Source organism: Oryx dammah, unplaced genomic scaffold (assembly GCF_014754425.2).
Source record: "Oryx dammah isolate SB20612 unplaced genomic scaffold, SCBI_Odam_1.1 HiC_scaffold_3, whole genome shotgun sequence".
In the NCBI taxonomy this organism is placed as follows: Eukaryota; Metazoa; Chordata; class Mammalia; order Artiodactyla; family Bovidae; genus Oryx; species Oryx dammah.
Window position 1 is genome coordinate 116,260,738 of NW_024070187.1, and position 7,863 is coordinate 116,268,600.

Below are 7,863 nucleotides of genomic sequence, written 5' to 3' on the forward strand. Positions count from 1 at the left end.
CGCGCCGGAAATACGCACCGGGGGTCAGCCGCTTCAGGAGAGGCGCCCCGGGCTCAGGCTGTACTTCCGGTGCGCTCCAAGTTGACGCTGTGAAAGAGCTGCGCTCAGCGTGCCCCAAATGCGGAGAACTCAGCAGGGCCCACAGCGTTGGAAAAGGTCAGTTTTCATCTAAGAAGGGCTATGCCAAAGAATGTTCAAACTATCGCACGATTGCTCTCATTTCACATGCTTGGCAAGGTAATGCTCAAAAATCCTTCAAGGCTTCAACAATGTGAACCGAGGACTTCCAGATGTACAAGCTGGATTTGGAGAAGGCAGAGGAACCAGAGATAATATTGCCAACATCCGTTGGATCATAGAAAAAGCAAGGGAAAACATCTGCTTCACTGACTAAAGCCTTTGACTGCGTGGAGCAGACAAACTGTGGAAAATTCTTAAAGAGATGGGACTATCAGGCCACCTTACCTGCCTCCTGAAAAATCTGTATGCAAGTAGAGAAGGAACAGTTAGAACCAGACATGGAACAGTGAACCCCTTCCAAATTGGGAAAGTGCAGTTCAGCTCAGCCGCTCAGTCGTGTCTGAGTCTTTGTGACCCCACGGACCGCAGCACCCCAGGCCTCCCTGTCCATCACCAGCTCCCAGAGCTTGCTTGAACTCATGTCCATTGAGTCGGTGATGCCATCCAACCATCTTATCCTTTGTCATCCCCTTCTCTTCCTGCCTTCAGTCTTTCCCAGCATCAGGGTCTTTCCCAATGAGTCAGTTCTTCGCATCAGGTGGCCAAAGTATTGGCGCTTCAACATCAGTCCTTCCAGTGAATATTCAGAGTTGATTTCCTTTAAGATTGACTGGTTTGATCTTCTTATAGTCCAAGGGACTCTCAAGAGTCTTCCCCAACACCACAGGTCAAAAGCATCAATTCTTCAGTGCTCATCTTTCTTTATAGTCCAACTCTCACATTCGTACATGACTGCTGGAAATACCATCAGTTCAGTTCAGTCACTCAGTCGTGTCCGACTCTTTGCAACCCCATGAACCGCAGCACGCCAGGCCTCCCTGTCCATCACCAACTCCCGGAGTTCACTCAGACTCACGTCCATCGAGTCCATGATGCCATCCAGCCATCTCATCCTCGGTCGTCCCCTTCTTCTCTTGCCCCCAATCCCTCCCAGCATCAAAGTCTTTTCCAATGAGTCAACTCTTGGCATGAAGTTGCCAAAGTACTGGAGTTTCAGCTTTAGCATCATTCCTTCCAAAGAAATCCCAGGGCTGATCTCCTTCAGAATGGACTGGTTGGATCTTCTTGCAGTCCATATGGACCTTTGTTGGCAAAGCGTCTCTGCTTTTAATATGACGTCTAGATTTGTCATAGCTTTTCTTCCAAGGAGAAAGTCTCTTTTGTCCTTCCTATTGTTTTGTTGGGGCTTCTCCATTGCCCTTGAATGTGGGGTATCTTTTATTTTTGGTGGGATCCAACATTCTTTTGATGGTGGTTCAGCAGTGAGTTGCAATTTTGGAGTTCTCCCAGGAGAAGATGAGCACTTATCTTTCTACTCTGTCATCTTTATATCATGCCAAATCAGGAAAGGAGTACGTCAAGGCTGTATATTGTCACCTGTTTATTTAACTTATATGTGGAGTACATCGTGCGAAGTGCTGGGCTGGATGAAGCACAGGCTGAAATCAAGTTTTCTGGGAGAAATATCAATAACCTCAGATATGCAGATGATAGCACCCTAATGGCAGAAAGCAAAGGGGAATTAAGGAGCCTCTTGATGAAGGTCAAAGAGGAGTGTGAAAAAGCTGACTTAAAACTCAACATTAAAAAAACTAAGATCATGGCATCCTGTCACATCACTTCATGGCAAACAGATGTTTCTTGAAAGGACTGTCCTTTCCTCTTCACACTTTCGTGGCTTGATTTTCATGAACTGTCCGCATACACGTGGCTTTATTCCTGGGCTCCCTGTTCTTTCCTCGAGCCCCTGTGCCTATGTTTGTGCCAGGTCCTCACTGTTGTGGTTACTACAGCTCTGTGATGTAGTTTGAAGTCAGAGAGGAAGATGCCTCCAGGTTCATTCTTCTTTCTCAGAGTCTTTCTGGTTGTTCAGGGTCGTTAGTTGTTGCAGAATATTATTAGGAATATTCTATGAAAAATGCCATTGGATATTATATTTTGATTGCAGTGCATTTGCTGATGGCTTTTGTTGGAATGGACACTTTAATAACTCATTCTTCCAGTCCATGAGCATGGCATATTTGTTTTCTTTGGTTTCTTTATCAGTGCTTTCTAGTTTTCTGACTACTGGTCTTTTATGTCCTTGGTTAAATTTTTTTTCTTAATTTTTGTTTCTGATTGTTATTAGTGTATAGAAACACAAGTGATTTTCGTATATTGATTCAGATTGTAAATTGATCCCAAATTATTCAACTTTACTGAATGTATTCTAACAACTTTTTGTGAAGTTATGTGGGAAATTTTATTTGTAAATTCCATGTGGACTCCTTCAAGGGCAACGAGCATCACAACTTCCCTTGAACTTCGTCTGGGTAAGTCTTGGCCTCTATAAGAAAGTTTCAAGCCTGTCTGATCTGATTTTCTTTTGTGGTATTGACATGGTTGTTTTGAAAAATAATTTACTTCTCAGTAACTTAAAATGTGCAGGAAACTCTCAATAATGGTAAAAAAATGCTCACATTTGCCACATCCCCTAAAATACTCCCTGCGTTTTATCCAAAACGGGCGCATTCTCCTGTGGAAGCAGCACATAATCTCCCAAAGCAGGAGATCAGGTAGTTTCTACATTGTAATGTAAGCCACAGCCCCACTTCCACTTTCAGCAATTGTCCAATTGTACGAATATACCTTTTTTTCCATCCTCATCCAATTTTTTTTTTAGACTGTTTCTGAGATTTTCAGACATTTGGACAGACTTGGTGGATGTAAAGCAGACATGGTGAATATGGGATCCGGGTGGCCTTTTCTGTGTGGAGTTTTTCACTAAAGATGTTTTTAATGTTTATTCATGTTGTAACACGTATCAATACTACATTCTTTTTCCCCATAGTAATTAAAAATAAATAACATGCCATTTACCATTTACGTATTTGTAAGCATACAGTGTTGGAGTATGAACTACCTTTACTGGTTTTGCAAACCAGTTTAATAATGTGCACCTTGTGTGTGCTTTGGAGAAACTCGGGAAGCTGAGCCAGTGACTGAAATGGCCCAAGATATCAGCTTAGATACCGTCTTCATCTAAAAACAAAACAGGGGCTTCCTGGTGGTCCAGTGGCTGAGACTGGACACTCCCAAAGAAGGAGGCCCAGGTTCATTCCCTGATCCGAGAACTAGATCTCCCATGCCACAGCGAAGAGTTTGCATGCTGTAGCGAAATATCTGGCTTGCCTCAATGAAGGTCAACCTGGCGCAGCCAAATAAAAAAACAAATAAATATTAAAAAATAAAACTAAAGGAAAGGAAGGGTATGGTTGTTGTACAGATTTACGTCTTAGCTTTCCCTATTGATAACAAAAGAGTTTCACAAGACTGTCATCCTTCTATCTGATATATACAGAGAATTCCTTTGAAATGAGATTTCTCTGGTAAATGTGACTCAGAAGAGCCGTCTTGAACTTGGGTTTCAGAGATGATTATATGTCCTCTTAAAAAAAAAAGTTCATTAAGTCCAACTAATTCTCATGCTGAAGGGGTATATTTTGGGGTAGCATTTGCTCCCCTTCACTTTGGATGTATCCCAATTTGCTTACACAGCCGTCTACTGAAGACATCCTGATATTTGAAAGTTTTTAGCTGTTACAAGTAGAGCTCCTGTGTATAATTGGGTGACACTTTTTGTCTGGACACCTTTTCAAAGCTGTTTACTAAGTACTAGACGCGTAGTGTTCAGGTCACAGGTGAGCCTTGTTTAGCTGAGGAAGAATCCAGCTGTGTTTCTCCGTGGCACGTGGGACCTTCCTGGGTGAGGGATGGACTTGAGTGTCTTGCATGGTCAGGCAGATCCTTCACCGCTGAGCCCCCAGAGAAGCCCCGCCCCCGCCCCCCTTGTTCGAGTTTCCTGGATCTAACAGGTGGGCAGTGCTACTTCACTGTTGTTTTAGTCTGTAATTCCCTAATGATATGTGATTTTGAGTATTTTTGATATGCTGATTTACTATCTTTATGTTTTCCGTGGTCAGGTGTTCAGATTTATACATTTTTTATGAGGTTGTTTGTTCCAGATTTTTTGGTATAGTTGGAGTACATTCCAGAAGTAGATGTTTTTTTGGAACACCTTTGCTTTCTCCATGATTCAGTGAATGTTGTCGACTTGATCTCTACACTTACAGTAATAAAAGAACCATTGCTATTTAGAATGCGGGGGCTTCAGGGAAGTCACTAGGTCATGAAGGCTTTGCTTTGCCCTCATGAACTGAGTTAGTGCCTGCTCATGTTTAGTCGTGTCCGACTCTGTGACCCCATGGACTGTAACCCGCCAGGCTCCTCTGTCCATGTGGTTCTCCAGGCAAGCATACTGGAGTGGGTTGCCACTTCCTGATCCAGGGAACATTCCCTACACAAGGTTCAAACTCAGGACTCCTGCATTGCAGGAATATTCTTTACTTTCTGAGCTACTAGGGAAGCCCATGAGCTGGATTAGTGCCCTCATAAAAGAGCCCAGGGCACTCCCTTGCCCTCTGTGATGTGTGGGCACAGCAAAAAGACAGCCATCTACAAACCAGGAAGAATGCTTTCATCAGAACCCAATCCAGTCTTAGACTTCCAGCTTTCAGAACATTGATTAATAAATGCTTATGTTATAATTACTATAGCAGTCCAAACAAGCTAAAACAATCATCAACATGAAGTTCAAATATCAACAGAGTTTTCACCAGAAGACTATATATCAAAGAATGTGTTCCGTTTGATTCCACTTGTGTAAAATTCAGGAAAAGACACAAACTATGTAGAGTGCTAAAAATAAAGATTCCTCTAACTTGAGGAATACTGACTCAGAAAGAAGATGAGAAGTTTGTCTGATGTATTGTTGGTCTTCTACTTGGTTTAGAAGTTTGGTCATAAAGGCATTTTTAATTTGAAAAAATTCATTAAATTTTAAACTTATGTTTTGTGCACATTTTGAATGTGTACTATAAATGTTTGAAATATATTAAAAATGTCACCACTCTTCAAAGAAGCAAAGCTTCCCTTGAATATGAAAGCAGTCTCTTTGTCTGCTGAAGGCAGAACACATTAGTTTGCAAGGGCTGCTGTAACTAAGAACCACAGACTGGGGTGGCTTAAGCAGAAGAGACTGCTTTCCTTCCAGTTTGGAGGATAGTAATTCAAGATGAAAACGTTAGTAGGGTTGGTTTCGTTCTGAAGCCTCTGTCTGGCTTATAGATAGCCATCACCTCCTGTGTCTCTCACAGTCTTTCCTGTGTGTATTTTTGTGTTCTAATCTCCTTTCTTAAAAAAGATACCAGTCATCTTGGGTTAGGATGCACTATTTGAACCAATTAGAATTTAATTTCCTCTTTAAAAACTATATCTACAAATTCAGTCATATTCAGAAGTACTGGGATATTGATATCCATATTGATATATGGATATTAAATAAACTTTTCAACCCATAAGCCAAAGTGAGATGGTAATAGGTTGTAGCACAAAGTTATGATAATTGTGTGGAAGAAATTGTGTTAAATTGGGTTAAACAAATATTATGGGTAACAGAATATGGCATGAGTATCGATGGCAGACATCCATATTATGATGTAGACTTCCCAATGTGTGAAGGAAAATATTGACACTGAATCTAAAAAAAGAAAAGCACTAGAAACCAGTTGGGCCCCATGGCAAATCTGCACTGTACCCAATTGCTATTTCTCCAGAGAACTCATTTAGTGCAAAATACTGTCTAACAAAGCAATTACTTAATACTGACCTATATGTATAATCTCTTAGGGAAATGGCATCAATCTACAAATAATATAAATCCTGCCTGCCTTATTCAGCAGAAGAGCCACGACACTGATGCTCTTTCTAAAATGGCTCTTCCTTCAAAGGTATGTAGACTTCTGTATTATGCATTTCGCATCATTGAAATAATTTAGCAAAAATAAGTGTCTGATACTAGTAGTATATGAAAGTAATTGTCCGTTTTAGAGTTAAGAAACTAATAAATATGTAAATAATTACCTATAAGTCCTATTAAAGGAAATAAATATGATTATATACTCATATTAAACTTTGTGCAAAGTCTACGTTGATTTTTATATTATTTGAACTAGACTACTGATAAACATGACTCAAAATTTTCAAGAATAAAATAAATCCATTTGTTTCTTTTAATTTGTCCATAGGCAATGCAGACTGGGTCTAAGTGAAGGCAATGCCTGATTTCACAGATGTGACAGAATTTGTTCTCTTGGGGTTGACCAGTCATCAGGAGCTTCAAGTTCTCTTTATTGTGGTGTTTCTGGTGGTTCACATGCTCACTCTGATAGGGGACACTGGTGTGGTTATTTCAATCAGCATCAGTCTCCAGCTTCAGAGCTCCATATACTTTATCTTGAGTCTTTTGTGGATATGTGGTTCTCTTCCAATGTCACTCTGAAGATGCTGGAAAACTTACTCTCAGAGATAAAAACCATTTCCTATGTGGGGTGTTTCGTGCAGTGTTACTTCTTCATAGTCTTGTCCACGTGTAGGTATATATCTTGGCTGTGATGGCCTTTGATCGCTACATGGCCATCTGCAACCCTCTGCTTTATGGCCGTAAAATGTCCAGGACTGCCTGTGCTCGTCTCATCTCTGTGCCATCCATCTATGGATTCTCTGTTAGCCTAACCTGCACACTGCGGACATCTGGCCTGTGCTTCTTTGGAAGCTTTGCAATAAACCACTTCGATTGTGCTGACCCTCCTCTTATCAAGATTGCCTGTGGAGGGGTCCACATTAAAGAACGCACCATGATTGTTATTGCTGGGATTAATTCCACATATTCCCTCTCAGTGGTTCTCATTTCTGGTGCCCTCATCATAGCGGCCGTGCTGCGCATGCGCTCTGCCGATGGCAGGAGGCAGGCGTTCTCCACGTGTGGGTCCCTCCTGGCAGCTGTTCCCATGTTTTATGGGACTCTCCTCTCCACGTGTCTCAGGAGGCCCACTGAAGAGTCTGAGGAGCAGGGGAGACGGTGGCGGGGTTTTACACCACAGTGATTCCCATGCCGAGTCCCATGATCCACAGTCTGAGGAACAAAGGTGTGAAAGAGGCGGTCAACAAGGCGATCGTCAAGGCAAACCTGGGGCGGTGGACCTGCAGTACACAATTCCGTGTATGCCGCTTCCTGCTATAAATGTCCAGGCACATAAACAGCCCTGTTTACAATAGACTGTATCCAGGCAACACTCACATACACTAAGAGGCCCAGTGTAACACAGCGATGGTTTACCCCATGATGGACTCTCAGGACTAAGCCTCCTCTATCTACATATGCAAACATACTAACCCTGACCTATTACTGTTGGTCACAGTGTATGTAAAATTGTGCTAAGTGTAGTCATCGGATAACTCATGAATACATTTGGATAAGCACACGTTAATTTGGAGGTATCTTTGTAAGAGTTGAATATGCTTTCTTAGGATATTTTCTATATATAATTGCTTTTCACTTGTTTTATAAGTAATATATAATTTCATGAGAAAAAATTAAGACTTCATCACTTTTCCATGAATATGAAAGTTGGTGGATCCTCATTTACCGAAAAAGCTTTCAATAACATTCATACATGCATGGACTTTTGAAAACAAAAATGGATTCAGAATCTTCAGCTAGTGTCATGAACCAATCGGAAGGTT

General features: G+C 41.5%; 1 pseudogene; it reads left to right on the forward strand.

The window, feature by feature from the left end:
• Window positions 1-6,391: 6,391 nt before the first annotated feature.
• Window positions 6,392-7,360, forward strand: LOC120861640 (annotated as a pseudogene).
• Window positions 7,361-7,863: the final 503 nt, after the last annotated feature.